This window comes from Castanea sativa, chromosome 1 (assembly GCF_040712315.1).
Source record: "Castanea sativa cultivar Marrone di Chiusa Pesio chromosome 1, ASM4071231v1".
In the NCBI taxonomy this organism is placed as follows: Eukaryota; Viridiplantae; Streptophyta; class Magnoliopsida; order Fagales; family Fagaceae; genus Castanea; species Castanea sativa.
The window spans coordinates 14,131,412-14,150,170 of record NC_134013.1 but is presented as its reverse complement, the minus strand read 5'-3'; the positions used below and the strand labels follow the sequence as shown (position 1 = coordinate 14,150,170).

At 31.7% G+C, this 18,759-nt stretch overlaps 1 long non-coding RNA gene and 1 pseudogene across 1 annotated transcript; both read right to left on the bottom strand.

The window, feature by feature from the left end:
- Positions 1-11,735: 11,735 nt before the first annotated feature.
- On the bottom strand, positions 11,736-14,450 carry LOC142640070 (uncharacterized). The gene is made up of 3 exons (XR_012845173.1): positions 14,370-14,450; positions 13,845-13,898; positions 11,736-11,935 (listed from the first exon to the last, which is right to left on the bottom strand). It is a non-coding gene; the product is annotated as an uncharacterized LOC142640070 (long non-coding RNA).
- A 475-nt stretch (positions 14,451-14,925) lies between these two features.
- LOC142640063 (receptor-like protein EIX1) lies at positions 14,926-18,503 on the bottom strand (annotated as a pseudogene).
- Positions 18,504-18,759: the final 256 nt, after the last annotated feature.

Below are 18,759 nucleotides of genomic sequence, written 5' to 3'. Positions count from 1 at the left end.
AAAACTAATCCTAATCCAAATAAATCTAACTAATCATCCAACTAGTTATTTGAATAATTAAAATATATCTCTACCATTATTTATCCAAAGTCTAATGCAAATAGAATAGGCACATAAGATAAAGGTGTATTGTAGTACTAGGTGAAGATTGAAATATTTATGTTCAATGATTTGATTTTGGTGTTACATTGATACCTTGCTTTTGTAGGTGGCACATGAACATAATACCTTGAGTAACAAGCAAGAAATCTTTACTGCCAACAAGCTACAACCTTTTTGATACTTCTCCATGTTTGCACTCTTTAATTTCGCAAACATGGAGAATCAAATTTCTTAGAGCAATCACATCAAGAATGCTAAAAAATATAGCATTTAGCAACTCAAAACACTAATTTATTTATTTTAACACCTCACTTTATAATATACCCAATATCAAAAGTTTTATTTTTTTTCCACTTCATTAAAATATTATTTATTTATCATTTTTAATTCTTTTTTATTCTCACCACCCACTTAATGTCATCACCCAAGCCACCACAAACCCACACAACCAACAACCTCAACCCACCGACCTCAAACCACAACACAACCAACCACCAGCCTCAACCCACAACACCACCCACAACACAACCATTGCTTTTCCCTCTCATCATCTCTCGGCCTCAACCCACAGCACACCAACCACCAAACCCACCACTGTTACTAAGCAACTCAAGTAAAAAAAAACTCACCATCAATAACCCAGTGAGACCTATCGAGCAACACCACCCACTACCCTTCCCTTCTTCTTCCATTCTTCAGATCAGTTTCTACACCCAAAACCCACCACAAAACCCTAGCCAAAACCCACCCCAGCCACAAAAATAATCACTACCCCAGCAGCCCAGCCTCTCCGATCTCAACCCTAGCCAAGAATGCCAACGCTGACTCAAGAATGCCAACCACGAACCTAAAGAGGGAGAAGAGAGGCGTAGGAGAGAGAGAGAGAGAGAGAGAGAGAGAGAGAGATGAGACCGGATAGAGAGAAAAAATGAGGGAGGGAGAGAGAAATTGTATTTTATTGAGAGAGAGAGAGAGAGAGAGAGAGAGAGAAACCTAATAAAAAAGTTTTTTTATTTTTATTTTTATTTTTTATAAATGGCAGCTCACTATAGCTAGATGTAAAAAATTATAGCATTTGACTTCTCTGATGTAGTGTGTTTTTTGTGTGTTGGTTGTTATCAATAGTATTTTTAGCATTTTAGCATTCTTGATGTGAATGCTCTTAGCATTGAAGTGATTCTAGTTTGAGAAAAGTGATTCTAGTTTGAGAAAAGGACAATTGAATAAGATATACTACATGTTGAGTAGTGCTCGTCCAATACCACGTCTATGTGAGGTTTAAATTCCTCCATTATATTCACCCAAATAGCATAAAAGTCACATTGTTTGTTTGATTTAAAAACGAGAAAAAGGAAAAAAAAAAAAATTCCACTCACTTGTAATGCACATGTGTATTGAGCTAGCTATGCAGAAAGACCCAATAAAAGATTGGGGTATCACTATTTAGATGTAGGACAGAACCTACAATTTACTTTTTATAATTATTTACTTTTGGTATTTTTATGTAAAAAACGTTATTTTAGGTTTAGGGTTATTATTTTCTTGTTTTTAGGTGTTTTTAATGCTTTTTCGATCAAATTTGGTTATTGTTATGGTTAGGTATTAATTATAAGTTATTTTAGAATATATTTTCTTGTAAGTCAAGTTTTACGGAGCCCTTAAATAGGTCCCTAAGTCCATACACATTTTTTTAACAATTATTCAATTAATAAAATTCAGTCTTTTGCCTTTCTATTTTATGGTGGATTCTAGACCCTTTCTCCTTTTGAATTCGAGGACCCTTGTAGATTTAAGGAGCTCTCGTGGATTCGAGGTTTACTACCAGAAGCTAATAGTTTAATTTTTGTTCCATCAAAAGAGCATCATGTGTGCTTTGCTTCCGCATCCCGCATTAGTTGGTATCAGAACCTTAACTTATCCTAGTCTGGTGGTTGACGTATGAGACACGGTAGCAATTCCGGTGACAAAAATCTTAGCAAGTATTACGTGATGTACAGTTAGCACTCACAAATATCTTTGCTAAGATGTTGTTGGAGCATGGAAATATTAGGGATAACTGTCTCAGAGACATAACTCATGGGTAACTTATTGGTAAGCAAATTTTATATAAACCTTATAAAAGACTTGCAAGTTTTAATGGTTATTTTTATAAAGAATATTTTCTTGATTGGTTACTTAATCTAGAGGATTTATTTGAATTTGAGAATATTTATTATGAGAGAAAAGTTGGATATGGTTTGTATAAACTTAGTGAGTATGCCTTACGTTGGTGGGAATTAGTACAATCTGATAGAATCCGACAAGGTAAAGATAAAATTTGTTCATGGCCAAGGATGAAAAAGATGCTTGCTATCAAAATTTATCATTTGGGTTGTGAAGAAATCTTGTCACATACAATACAAGATTATTATTGGCCAAGAAGTTCACACTTGAATTATTTTAAAGAGCCATATATTCCACCACTAAGAGAAGAATTACATGTTAAAGAAAATACTTTTCTTGAAGAATATGTAGAAGTCAAAGAAGAACGTATAGAGATTTTTGAGGAAATTAATGAAGGCCTTGTTATAGAAGAAGAGCCTGACATCAAGATTGTGGAAGAGATTAATGAAAACTCTATTATAGAGAAAGATTTGGAGGTCGAGATAGTAGAGACCATTAAAGAAGAAATTATAAAGGAAGTTGTCAATGATCTCAATAAAGTCAAGTTAGATATTGCAACGTTCAAACTCCTATTGTTTTGGTGGGTGACACTAAAACAAAGTTTATTGGTTTTATTGGGGTTGATAGATTTGATTTAATTGATAGTTCTTATTTGGTGAATCTCTACAATTACATGAAGACAAAGGAAAAAGAAATTCAAGTTGATTATTCCATTGATGAGTTGCAAGTATGGAAAGAAGATTAAGGGGCTTGGGCATTCGAAGTATTTGTTTATTTGGAGTGAAAGATTTCAGATTTCAGATTTCAAAGATAAACTCGAGAACGAGTTTGTTTCAAGTGGAGAGGTCTGATGTAGGACAAAATCTATAATTTAATTTTTGTAATTATTTAATTTTGGTATTTTTATGTAAAAAAACGTTAGTTTAGGCTCAGGGTTATTATTTCTTTGTTTTTAAGTGCTTTTAATGCTTTTTAAGTCAAATTTGATTCCTGTTATGGTTAAGTATTAATTAGGAGTTATTTTAGAATATATTTTCTTGTTTGTCAAGTTTTACAGATAAAATTCAGACTTTTGTCTTTCTATTTTTTGATGGATTCCACCTTTTCTCCTTGTGGATTCAAGGAACCCTCGTGGATTCGAGGTTATTTTCAAAAGTAAACATGTTTTGTTTTTTGTTTTCTAGAAGTAGACGTGTTCTGTTTTTTGACGCTTCCACATCCCCATCATAATCAGTAACCCCTCCTTTACTCAGTTTTGAAACATACTAATTACACTAAGTACAAATTATAGCCACTTTTTTTTTTTTTTTTTAGGAAAAACCATAGCCACTTAGAAATGTAGACAAAGGAAGCACTTGTCTTGCACATGATAACAAAGATTATTATATAAAAGGGTGAAATACATTCAACACCACTAATGTTTTAGTTAATGCCAATCAAGTTCAAGATATTTCAAAACTGACTATAATCCCAAATCGTTACTCATTTTCTACTCTCTATCACAATAACTAGAAACAAAATTGGCTATTTTTGAAAAATTTTAAATCTTGTGGCTTGTACTAGGCGAAACCTCTCTATATTTTACCGTGTATAAAAATAAGAGTGAGGAACAGAACGTGGTAGACCACAACACCATCGAGACAAAAAACTTGAGAGCCCACACACCCAAATCTGGGTTCGTTCTCAGGTCTTTTTTTTCTTAAACAAAAGAATCGGATGGTGCACACATCTCTACTGGTGAGTGAGCAAAAGCAATATATTTCTACACACATTTAATTTGTTATCCATTACCGGAAGCCATGATTCTATTATTCTGAAAGGAAACTTTCAGACATTACAGTATGTGTGTTGTTCCTTAGATTCTCTTTTTAAAATTTTGTTACGTGAATTTTTTCTCATTTGATGGAAGTTTATTTTTTAGTTAAGTAGCCACATGACTGAATTTTAAGAAGGGAACCTAAAAAATAACACCTAAGATATTGTACCTAATTAAGTTTTGTTAGAGAGATGTTACGTCCACAATATTTTTACAACATTTTCATAACAAATCACAGGTGGTTAGTTGTTATTGGTTTAAATTTGAACCTAACACTAGGATTATTATTTTGCTCTAACAATAACAACCAGTAACAATCTGCCACTTAGGATTTGTTGTAAAAATATTGTGAAAATGTTATGGACATATCATTTCTCATATATATATATATATATATATATATATATTTTAGCTTGTTTGAAAAATGGGTTGAATGAACTTGTCACGACAAAAACAATGTTGACTGAAGATTGTAATGAGAGAGAGAGAATGGCTCATCAGAGGTGGCGCCACTATTGCTATTACAACCGTCTACGCCTTCATATTTTTATAAATAAAAACAAAACTCATGTTCTATAAATTGAAATGTGAAATACAAATAGAAATTAACTCCAACAATCAAATTATCGATAAATAAATAACATTCGATTAAATTATTATTTTACCTATATAAAAAAAAAGTTAACGATTAATAGAATCTAGGTGAAAACACCATTTTTGGTCTCTACATTTTGGTAACAATTAATTTGGTTTCTATTATTTTGAACTTACAGTTAATTTGGTCCCTACCGTTAACTCATTAACGAAAAATGTCTACGTGGCAAATGGTTTGTCCAATTGGCATGTGTAATATTAAAATATTAAATCGGATGCTAATGTCTCTAATCCATGACTACGATATTAAAAAAAAAAAAACGATTCTCCAATCTTACATATGCAATTCTCAATAACATATATTAAGTACTGTAAAAATCTAATCCATGACTACGACCAAATACACGTTGTCATCATCCCTATTATGAACTCAATCCTTCTCTTTCTCTGATCTTTCACCTATTGTTATTGAGAAATATACCAAGAAAATTTGTGTCTTAAGTCTTATTTATTTTTCTTTATTTTGATGGGACTAAATGGATTCTTTGAAATCTGAGATTCCACTAAAAAGAGACAACCTTTTTTGGTCTTTTTCTTTTGGTAGAATTGAGAGGCACCCATTTTCATAGAGACCTAGAGCAAGATTCTCAAGGTTTTTTCTGTTTAAGAAGTTAGATTACCTCTAATGGATTTGTGCTATCACTGTTTTTTTTTTTTTTTTTTTGGTGGTGTTATTCCAAATGTTTCTGCTTGGTTCTATGGTGGAAAAGTCTAGAATTAATTTTGAAAATTTCTAGTTTTTGAAGAGATGGATGTGGAACCCAGCATCTCCAAACTCGGACTCACCACAACCCAACCTTCCAGTGCCACATAACTACCATTGAGCTTGGTCCGTGGCCACAAATCCGCCCCACTGACAACCATGTCACCACAGCGAAAAGAGTCAAGACACCATCGCCGATCTCGTATTGAAATACGCATAACATTTCCAATCTCCTTGCTCTATGATGGATCTGTAGTGCTGGACAATTGTGTTGCAGTGAATCTGGGTATGAGATTCAAAAATTTTATTTGATACAAAATAGAATTTCTACTTTAGCCTAATCTAAATGTATATGTGTGTAAAGCTCCCTCTTGGAGACTTAAACCTCGGTTGTTGCCCCCAATACCCCCTAAGCATTTATACTTGTGGAGTGACCACCGCACCAAGGGTGCGCGGTATGGTATGGGGTTCAATTTGAATTTGGAGATTTTGGTTGAAACTTATGGAGTTAATTTGATCTTTCTTGATTGATGGCATAAAATTCGCTATAATTGAAAGCCAAATTGAAGGTTAGAAAGAATATGATCTGTGATTGCTGGACTAGATTACTGTTTGGTTACCAAGAAATGAATTAAAATAAAATTGGAAAAAAGATTGTAATAAAATTCAAAGAAGAAATAAAGAAAAAAGAATTGGTTTAAAAAAATAAAGCTGATGTGGCTTTTTTTTTTCCATAATCACTGATGTGGCCACACATCAGCATTTGATTTAATATTTTAACATTAGGAGTGTGTTTAGATACCATTTATTTTGCTAAAACTGAAAATTTATTGCTGAAAGTACTGTAAATAAAGGTAAAAATTAGTTGAAATAGTACAGTGGGCCCATGAATAGTAGCAAAAATAAGCTGAATAGTAAAATAATTTTAATTTTACATCCCAATCAAAACGCACACTAGACATGCCAACTAGACAAACCATATATCAAGTAGGCGTTTTTCATTAGTGAGTTAATAGTAATGACCAAATTGACTGCAAGTTGAAAATAAGAGAGGCCAAATTAACTGCTGCCAAAATGTAGAGACCAAATTAATTGTGACCCAAAAATGTAAGGACCAAAACGATGTTTTCACCTAGGATCTAACCTTAGAAATTATAGTTTTCACCCGATCAATATTTTAATCTCTCATTTTCTAGCCATTGTTTTTATTTTTTATTTTTTATTTTATTTTATCATTGTTAATGCTATAATAACAGTTGGTTTGTTTAGTGCAACACTTGATATAGATAAAGTTGGCCAGCTCTTTTCACCAATCATCTTCCTTTAGTTAGAATCGTTATGCTCAATCACACAACATATACATTAAATTTTATTATTTAGATGAAAAATCTCAAATTCAAATCCAAATAAATTTTCGAATCCATGCCTTGTTGAACCAAAGGTGCAAAGCCAATTAACACAAACGAAAATTTATTTTAATAGTAAGACTATAATGTATACCAGATTGGTCTTTTGTTGGCAAGTTCTTTCCACCAATTGTCTTCTTTTGGCGAAAATCATCGTTCTCAATCATACAACCTACACATTAATCAAATGAAATACTTAAATTCAATTCAAAATCAACCTTTGAATATGCACCTTACCAAAACCAATTTACACAAACCAAAATTTCAAGTGAGAAATAGGGGAATTACCATGTTTTAATCTAACAGTACTAAATATTTACAAACTGGAGTCAATAGAGAAATAGAGAGAGAATAATAAGAGCCATCTGTCCTTCACTATTTTATGATCCCTTAACAATTTCACATAGAATTTGATGGCAAAAGAAGGTATATATACACACACACACACACACACACACAGCTTCTTCAAATATTATGTATAAAGTGGATAGTAAGGAACTGAGGATTAATTCCTAAAAGGCATGTAAAGGAGGGGGAAATGGAAGAGTCCAGTTTATTAAATAAGAAAAAAAAAAACTGTTGAATTGAGAAAAGAAAAAAGATTAGAGTAATTGTCATACATTCTTTAGCAAAAACGTTTTGTATGCTTGGACAACCATGAACTGTCATGTAATAAATTAATTGTCCTCATATAATTGTAAATTTGTGATCCTCATGGCATCAATTCAATTAGGTAATAATTTGACAACAAAATGGATAACCGAAAAAAAGGAAAGAAATGTATGGTCATTTAAGTAGCTAAGTGCTAATACTTAAGGGTATTAATTTGAGTTTAATTAGCATAGAGCTCACACTAAATTATTTAATGTATTTTAGGAAATATATTGACATATGGCAAGCACATCATTAATAAAATTTACATTTACTAATTATTATATGCTATGTGGTATCCAAATCATACCAAATAAATGAAGGAAATGACATGTGTCATCGCAATATGCTTTGAGAAAAAGACACATGTAATCGTTGTATGCCTCCATAACATATATAATTTTTTTTTATTGAGAAATAGGTATTTATATTCAATTGCACCTCTTTTATTTTTATTTGAGCTTGGTCTATATATATATACTAGTCGCTAATCGGTGCTATGCACAAGAACTTACCTATTTGTGAGGTAAACTAAAATAATTTTATAAAATCTTAAATTGATTAAGAAATTATATCATTGCATGATTTGCTCTTGTATGACTTCAATTTGTGCTACAATTTGATGAAGAAGCCATTGCTTGGATGTGCACTGACTTATAAAAAATATTAAAAAATTAGATGATTCACTGCTTAGAAATTATTGAAACAAAACAAAATATATATGGCTACACAACAGAGAAACATAATAGAAGGATGTGTGACCATCAAAAGAATAATTCAAATGTTAAAACTTTCAAAGCCAAGAAATATTAAAGAATTATAAGATTTACTTCCTATAAATTTTTGAAACAAAACAAAATATATATGATTACACAATAGAAAAATATAAAAGAAAAATTGATTACCTTCAAAAGAATAATGCATGGTATAGTCATTGAAATCTGCTAAACATGTTCAAATATTGCAAAAACTAACACAAATTCAGATGTTAAAATTTTGAAAATGCCAAAAAAGATATATATTTAAAGAATAAGTTATCAAAAAAATCCAAAGAAATATGACTATTCAAAAAAGAAATATAAGAAAAAGAAAAAAGTACTCGAACCCATAAAGTAATAAGTTTTAAGTTTTAATGGGTCTAAACTTTAAATGATGAAACAAAAATCATATACACATGAAAAACCATTATATATATATATATATATATATATATATATATATATATATATATATATATATATTAACAAAGTAGAGGAGAAGAAAATAACAGAAGAAGAGCTTATACTTCTACTCGGCTTAAAAAAAAAATACTGAGGTTTGCACTGCTTTTATAGTGTTCATAACTATCAACGTTTGAGTTTAAGTTTAAGTTGGATTTGTTAGAGAGATAGAATTTTAATTCTAGTTAAGTTTGGACTTTGGTTGTTGATGTCAAAGATTAATCCTCGGGTTGAAGTTGATATTGTTAATTAAAAAAAGTTAAATAATTTAGTTTTAAAAAAATGATAATGATGTGGCAAGCTCAAGAAAAGGTCAATAAAAAGTCAAAATCTTTAGTTTTATATATATATATATATATGTAGATTAGTAAGGACATTGCCCACCAGACACATGTTTAAACTTCCGTCTAATTTTTCTCAAAAAAAAGTTTCATGCAAGTCAATTTTTCTTCATAATTTTGTTTTAAAAAAATAATGATGAATTAGCAAGCTCTAGAAAATTTTTGCAATAAAATTTTAGTTGAAGTAAAATTTTCAAGCTCTTAAAACAAATATCTAATAGAGTTTTACTTAAACTAAATTATTATAACATTTGATAAGATAATTACATGTTGAAGAAAATAATAAATATATAAAATATAAAACCTAAAATAAAAAGAATCTAAAATAAAAAGAAAAAGAAAATAGTGGTGATGTGGAACATTGTGGGAGCTTCAGAGGCTTTGGTTTTGAAGTGGAATTTTCAAACTCTTAAAACAAATATTTAATATAGTTTTACTTAAACTAAACTACTATAACACTTGATAAGATAATTACACGTTGAAGAAAATAATAAATGTATAAGATATAAAACCTAAAATAAAAAGAATTAAAAAAAAAATAAGTAGTGACGTGAAAAATTGTGAGAGTTTCAGAGGTTTCGGTTATATATATATTTGATACAAGATAGAAATTTCAATAAGCACTTAAACCTGTGGAGTGACCATTGTACTAAGGGTGCACGGTGGTTATATATATATATATATATATATATATATATATATATATATATATATATATATATATTATACGAAATATAATTCTACTCTAGCCTAATCTAAGTGTATATGTGTATGAATCTCCCTCCTAGAAACTTAAACCCCGGCCCTTGACCCCCCGCCCCCACACTCAACACTCCACAAACACTTGTACCTGTAGAGAATATTAATGGTTAGTTCTTATAATTGTGGGTGAATATTATGTGTACTGTGGTAACAGTTTTTGTTTTCTATTTTTAAAAACTTTTTTTGGGGAATATAAAGAAAAAAAATCTTGTATTTATGAAATAAAAAACATATTTGGTTAGTTGAAATTAAAAAAAAAAAGTTTTTTGAAGAAAAAAAAAGAAAATAGGACAAATCCATTAAATCAGATGCATGTTCTTATTGACTTTTGAAAACTAGAAACTGAAAATAGCATTTTGCATGTTTTCAGTTTCCTTTACAAATTGAGTTTTGAAAACAGTTTTTGTTTTCTGTTTATTTTGGGTTGTCAAACAAGTTTTTTAGCCAAAAAAATAGAAAATTATTTTTGGAAACAAAAAATAAGAAGAAAAAAAAGTTACCAAACATACCTTTAGGTATTGGTTTTTTTTTTTTTTGAAAAGAAGGTATTGGATTATTAAATAAGAAAATAAAATTATTGAATTATGAAAAGACTATAGAGAAGAGTAATTGGCATACATTTTTTTACCAAAAACGTTTTGTTTACTTGGATTACCATGAACTGTCATGTAATAAATTAATTGTCCTTATTGTGTTTCTCATGTCATCTATTCAATTAGGTAATATTTCTGACAACAAAATGGATAACCGAAATAAATAAATAAATAATGAGAGAAATGAATGGCCATTCAAGTAGCAAATCGTGAGGGCACATTATTTTGGGTTTAATTAGCATAAAACTCACACTAAATTATTTAATGTATTTTAAGAAATATATTGACACATGACAAACACATCAATAATTTAATTTACATCTAGCAATTATTATATGCCATGTGTATAATTTGTTTGCCCACATCATACAAAATAAAGGAAGGAAATAACATATGTCATCGCAATATGTGAAGAGACACACTAGTTTTTGAGATTCAACTTTTATATGATACTAGCTTATAACCCGCACAATGTGCGGGACACTTTTATTCATTACAAAAGACAAATTGTAGGTGAAAATTTAAACATTTTAGAGTTAGATAATACCAAAAAATATATTTTAAAAAAACTTGCAAGAAAGAAAACTATGAAATCTAATCTTGAAATAGACCAAAAAAAAAAAAAGTCTTTCTTCATCACACATGCACTCAAGCACATCAAAGAAAGTGATTCTTTTTTTCTTTCTTTTTTTTCTTTTAACTCCAAGAGTTAATTATTTCAACCATGTTCCAAATTTCGAAAAGATATTCAAAATAAATTCAAGGTGGTCCAAGAGAGATAATAGGTGTATTTGTTTTTGCTAGAAGCAAGTATCAGTGTCTTCAACTAACAATAATTAATAATTCAAATATCATGAAATTCAAATCCTATAGTAGTAATCTATGAATTACATCAAACTACAATAGTAAGTAGTCTCACAGAAAAAAATAAAAATAAAAACAAAAGAATATTGCAAGGAATGCACCAATTGGCAAAATTTTAGACTATGAATGTGTTTGGATTCAGCTGAAAGTAGCTGCGTCCGCGTTTTGCTACTTTCCATTTTTTTTTTTTTTTTGCTATTGCGGAGACAAGCACGCAGTGCGCGTACTGTGCGCGCACTGTGTATGTACTTTTTTAGCAATTTTTTATTAAAAATGGGTCCCGCAGTACTATTTACACATTTAAAAATTATTTCGCTACAGTGTTTTCAGTTTTCAGTTTTCAGCAATAAGTTCTATCCAAACGGACCCTATGTAAAGATGAAGTCTTTACTTTCATATATACAAAGTCATTCTATCACTTTAACACCACAAAAAATGCCATAACTCCTTATACTGTTAGACAATTTTTTTGCAGAAAGTAAAAACAAATAAATTGAATAGTTCCTTCATAATTCAATAAGAATATCCTCAATGTACAACATAATAATTCCATACATTCTAAAAGAAAACATCAGAGAGAAAATTTGGATTCCATCTTACTTTTGTTGTTGAGTTTGAGCTATTTGTCTTAAAGCTTTCCTCTTTGTATCCTTGCACTTCCTGCAACATGCATATTAATCCAATTGAAATCCCTTTCTTGGTATTTGAGCAATGCAGACTGCAGGGTGCTTTACTCTTTACCATCTACCTAATTCTTTATAATGGTTTTCAATTGATTTGGACATCAATCATTGAACTATTAAGAAAGATCTTTATAGTTACATATCTTTAAGTTAATCAAACCCAAAAACAACTCTACTGTAAGCATCGTACTGATATCAAATGTTAAAACACAAATGTAATACACACACACACACATATCTAACTCCATCTAGAGCTTTGGTGTGATTCCTAATTGACCAAGCCATCTGTTAAATCTAACGCATTTCTAATATAATTATGCACCCCAATTTTTAATTCAATTACCAATTTGTTGCTATCCTATCTTTGTAGCTCTTTGAATCATCCTTTTATTCTCTACCCAAATAATAAATCATTTGTCCCCGGCTAGGATAAATAGAGGTATTCAACTTAAATAACTAAAAATCACTATAATGTAGCCATTAAAGTTGGGTATAAAAGTCAAGCATCCATACCAACTTGCAGATTAACTATCACAATACTTCAATACTTTGACTTGCTAAACAAAATTACTAAACAAACATACAGCTGTAAATTTTTTCATTTGGTGTTCAAGTAATAACCTTGAAATAATTTTTTTTTCATACAGTACAAAAGAAAAGGGATCGAATGAGGTAAATAGCATAATGAAATAGATAAATAGTACCTAAAAGAAGCACTAACAGAGAACACAATATTTTATAATTGTGCACTATATATTCTCTTCAGTGGTTTCATCTCCTCCCCATAGGAAACTCCAGGATCAATATAACACTACTGAAAGTCTGAAACAAAAACAGAATATCATGCACACTGTCAAATTGTAGTACTTTCAAAAAGTAGCAAGACCAAATACCATACTTTACTAAAAACATAAACCAATATTGTGGCTTCTTCAATGTGTGAACCCCTTTATTTATAACCTTTTTCCACCCATAATTCTCTTCCAAAATAGACCTTAAAGTATAAGAGGATTAAGAAAACTGACCAAAGAAACTTGGTACATTACACTATGAATTAGGCAAAACAAATACTTCTATTATTCACAAATTGAAAAAGAAATCATTTCAATTGAGTTAAGTACGGTATAAAGCCTTGAATTATTGAATTTTCTTATGTGACTGCATGATAGATTCTCTACTGATCATCTCAACTTGCTGAAATTTCATGGTATTTAAATATTATAAATGGTTGCAATTCTCTACTTATCACCACAATTCACAGATTAGCAAAGTAAACTAACAAATTTAATTTAAACAGAACAATTTAAAACCTTCAAAACTGGTTACAATTCCTTTTACTATTGTTACACTTTTGTTTCATAGTACTAAAAAGATTCTCAATGAATTTTCAAGAACAGCATACAACATGAAAAACCCAAAAAACCAAATATTGTACACACCAAAACCAACACCTAGGAATCTCTGATATATATTTTTTTGATAAGTAAATCGCTGAGAAAATTATTCTCTATCATAACATACAAAGTAATCAATTTTGTACAAAGAACATTATACTTTCAGATTTAACAATTTGAAACATGTAAAACCCAGAAAAACCCAACATCAAAAATAACAAAATCATGACTTAAAATTATCTTTTAAAAAAAATATCGTCTAAAATCTACAATGTATAAACAAAATAACAAAATATTTTTTGATTTCAAAACCCCACAATTTCAATCCCCCTTACAAATAAGGGAACATGTAAGAGAGAAAACAAAACTTGAAAATTAAAGTGAAATGATTTAGTTTAAAGGATTTAAAAGATTTCATTTTGCAGAGGTTTTCCATGATTTCAACAAATAGAGAGGAAAAAGTAGGAGAATATTAGGAAAAGAAATTGATACCTTTGCTTTGATGAAATTAGAGACTCCAGATTGAAGAAAGATTCCACTTCATCTCTGCAGAGAAAGAAATTGAATGTTTTAAATCCAAAAGAGTTGAATTTAAACAAACCCATTACTAAAAATATCTAAAAATATACTCACATATCAGAATTTCAAATTCCTTAACCCTAATTTCTGGAACCAAACCCACCTGTAATTGTAAAAGTTTGAAACATATAACAGATCTAATTTGCGGGGGAAAAAGTCGGAAAATGAATAGGAATACATCAATCGAAGTTTTTGTTTTCCTTAATCACAAAGTAGAGTGAAAGATATTGAAAGGAATTTGAACATAGGTTTTTTTTTTTTTAAGCGATGTGATTGCAAAGGGAAGAAATTAGCACAACTTATTTAGGTACAGCAGAAGGTGTGGTCTTTTGATTCAATTTCAAAGGTTTATCTTTTATCTTTTCTGGGTTTTGGTTTTACTTTCCATCGTTTTTTGGGCAACCAAACAGATATAGAAAATAGTAGAGAGAGAGAGACCTGTTGGGAGGCGACGTCGGCAGTGCGAGGCTTAAGGAGGAGGTGGAGGTGGGGAGGGTAGGATTAGAGAACCACGCAATCGTCTTCGGACACTGCTTGCATCGCTTCTACTTCTGCCGCAACTTCCTCTTCTTCGTCATTGTTCTCTGAGAGAGAGGGAGAGATTTTTTTTTTCCTTTTTGTTTTGGGAGAGAGGAAAAAATAAGGATGCTTTCTCTTCTTTTTAATGTAACCCTTCTTGCTTTTTAATTGTCAGACGTGGCAGGGTTAAAAATCCAACCATTGTACCGTACGGATTTTTTTTTAAAAAGTGTACATGTGTCTGGATTTTAAATAGGTAGTTATCCTATTTGTCAGCACGCCCTTAAATATAGGAACTAACTTTCTCTCAGTTTTGTCTATTATATATATATATATATATATATATATATATATATATATAGATATAGATATAGATATAGATATTTACTAAAAAAAAAAACTTTTATATGATAGATATTATAGATAGATGAATGGATGATTTGGAGAGATATTGTCAAAATTTGGAGATCTTTTACTTGGGGCTTTAAACAATTGCCTAAGTGCCTAGTGGTTGGACAAGCAGACAAGTAATCGTCTTTGAATTGGAAGTCAACAATCTTGATGATCAAACATGTCACCTACGCAACCGAAAAATTCCAAAATCCGAACAGAGAATGAATTAAACAAAAATTCAATATAATCTTCAACATCCTCTCCTGAATACCCATATAATGATAAACTTCTAAACAATCAAAACCCCAGAATCAAGAAATCTAAACCAAAAAACCAAAAGAGAAAGAGCAAAGGCAAATCATCAAACATGTCAACTACATTAAAAAAAAAATTTAATAACAACCAAAAATCCAAACAGAATTACAAAGAACAAGAATTTTATGCTCCAAATCTCATAGAAATCCGTACATACCTCAAACTACGAACTGAAAAAGCCTTCCCACCTTCAAACTTCAATTTTTATCCAGCCCAAATTTTCTTTTCAAATGAACTAATTTTAATGCAATTATTAGTGTCATCCTATCTTTGACGCCATCACAGAAACGAAAATAGGAATGCCTCCATGACTTCTTCACTAGTAAGGTGCCACAAACACTCCAAAATCCTACAACAAACCCAAGTCCAAGGCTAACATAGAACCATAGCCTTTCAGAATAATCTCCATCTTGTTTGTCTTCAACACTGCCACCAGTAATAGTTGGGCTATTAGATGTTTCATGTCCCGGGCATCTGGTCGGAAGAGGAGACCCGCACAATGAAGGATTTCCCTTGTATATGGATGCGTCATTAAGTGTTTGGAGTTGATAACCAAATGGGATTCTTCCTACCAAGTTGTTAATAGACAAGTTGAAGTGTGTTAAGAAAGTCAAAGAACCCATGCTTGCAGGAATAGGCCCAGAAAGACTGTTGTTTGAAAGATCTAGTGTTTCGAGTTGCCGCAAGTTTCCAATATTCAGGGGAATGTTTCCGGTTAGATGATTCATTGACAAGTTTAATGTATTCAATTGTATCAGGCTTGTTATTTCATCGGGAATTCTTCCTGTCAAATTATTCCCTGAAAGGTCAATGGTGTAGACAAATTTGAGAATCATACCATATTGAAGCTCTCTTCCTTTTGTCACTAAGACTGCTTCCTCTATATAGTAAAAAATATGATAGCGACCATTGCTTCTGCCATAAACGAAAGCATTTAAATTGCCCAAACAGTTTGGAATGCCCCCTGAAAGATTGTTTTGTGCAAGATCTAGGATGTGAAGAAATGAATGATTGCACCATTGTTGAGGGATGATTCCATTGAATAGGTTTGACCGTAGGCGTAGCATTAAGGCTTGTGATCCTATCCATGATGGAAGGTTCCCTGAGAGATGATTTCCACCAAGATTAATGCTAAGAAAAGAACAATTTTGCAAGGAAGAAGGAATTTCTCCATAAAGATTGTTGTTGCTCAACATTAATACAAAAAGGGATCTCAAGAAACCCATTGAGCTTGGAATTTTTCCGGATAGATTGTTGTTTGCAATATCCACAACTTCTAGTTCATGTGACTCATTATAGTGGTGGGGGAGCTCTCCAGAAAGTTGATTGTTCCTGAGGTTAAGTACAATAAGATGATTCATTTTCTGTATGGAATTGTACCATTGAAGAAGTTCTTTGAGAGATCTAAAGAGTACAATTTTGGCATTATATCGCTAATATTTGGTGGGATAGGACCAGAAAAGAAATTGCTTTTAAGAGATAGGAATCCTATTTGGTGTTGGGTCCCATTAGAAAGGCAAAATGGGAATGGACCCTTGAAACGGTTGTAACTTAGATTGATAGAACCAAGATTTATAAATAGGAATTGGTGTGGAAGATTCCCAAAGATCTGATTGTTGGATAGATCCAAGGAACGGAGTTTAGAAGATATCTTGGAGAACCATTCCTCAGATATAGTGTCAAAGATTCCAGCATTTACAAGTTTGACATGGATAAGCTCACTTTGTACTTTAAGCCATACAGGAAACTTGGGGCCAATGACACAGTTTTCTAGTTCAAGACGTTTGAGCTTGAAAGGAGGAACCCAGTTATATGTCACATTGAAAACTCTAGACGAACGAGTTGTTAGTCCAAAATCTTCTAGTCTTGTGGGATTCATCAATTGGGCTTCTGTAATGACACCTTCCCAGGAACTGCTTATAAGATACAAATTGACCAGCGCTGAAAGTTTCCCAAAACTTTCAGGAATAGTTCAATTCATATCATTATAAGAGAGATCTAAAGTTTGCAAGGATGACAAGTTACCAATAGAAGCTGGAATTGAACCCCAAAAGGAGTTAGATTTGAGATCAAGGTATTTCAAGCTTCCAAGTCTCCCAAGTGAATTAGGAATTTTTTCAATTAGTTCATTATGACCCAAATATAGGGTCTCTAGGCTATTGTTCGGGCAAGCAGAGAAAGCAGTGAAGAATCCATGGCTAAAATCGCTCCATGAAAGATCTAAAGTCTTCAATTTACAAAGATTTCCAAAAAATCTTGGCAATTGACTTGTGTTGTATGTGTATCCACTTCCTTGCAAATAAAGGACCTCAAGATTTCTTAGGTTCACAAAATCATATGGAATGGAACCTTGGAACTTAATACTGCTGAGATCAAGTTTTGTGAGGCTAGTAAGATTAAACAACCAATGAAGTATGGAAGAGTTAAATTGGTTATCTGATAAATCAAGGACAAAAAGAGAGGACAAATTAACGAAAGGAAGGGAGGGTGGAAGGCTTTCAAGATTACAGCGTTGTACATGTAGCTCCAGGAGGGAAGGAACCATATTAACCTGCAACAACCAATCTGCTCCAACACTACTAAGATTCACTCCCCCCATATTGAGGTACTCCAAGGAAGATAGACTTGAGACCCAATCCAAATTTTTGGCATACATGTTGGTGTTGTAGTTTACACGAAGGTCAAGATGCATCAGGCTTGACAAATTGCCAAGATAAGGAGGAATCTCCCCAGAAAAGGATGAAAAAGAGAGATCAAGATACATCAAGTTTTCTAGCATACCAAAAACTTCAGGAATTTGAATGCCTTGGAAATTATTAAGGCTTAGATCCAAGTAACTTAAAAATTTCAAGTGAATCAAAGAGGAACTTATCTGACCTCCCAAGCCTGAATGGTTAAAATATGTCCCATATGAGCCATCTATGTATGGGTTTCGAAGATCGAGCTTGGTAACATGACTTGATTTATTGTTGCACTCTACACCTCTCCATCGGCAGCAATCTTCACCAACCCAAGAAGAAAGCCTACCCATATGATCAGTTAGGCCCTTCTTGAAGATAAGAAGGGCTTCTCTTTCATTGTGGATGCATTTGACATGAGCCTGATCTTCACTGCATGAACCGAGTTTAATCATCCCCAAAGAGGCAGACCCAAGCAAGGACAAAAGCTGAAACACAGCAGCAAGATTAAACTTACCCATAGAGTTTTTTTTCTTGCAACCCATAATAGCAACGCTAAAGATGTGCCTTAGTGATTTTTATGAAGTAAAGCCCATGCTGTATGATCGATATTTATCAATTTAGCAACAAAAAAAAAAAAGATATTTATCAGTGCGAATAGTCATGAACTCATCGTAGAATGGTTTGGTCAGTGAATACCGAATAACTTTGTTTTTCGTACGGTCAACATGAAGTTGTTATTTATGGTGCGTTTGTTTCGACAGTAAATCAATTTTGAAAAATGTTTTCAGTATTTGTAGGTGTTTGGCAACATCTGAAATTTTGGTCAAACGAAAAATCAAACCAATTGACCGTAAAATCAACCCTCTCCACCCGTAAAATGAATTCCATGTCTATTTTACCTTCAAATAGGAATTTTTCAG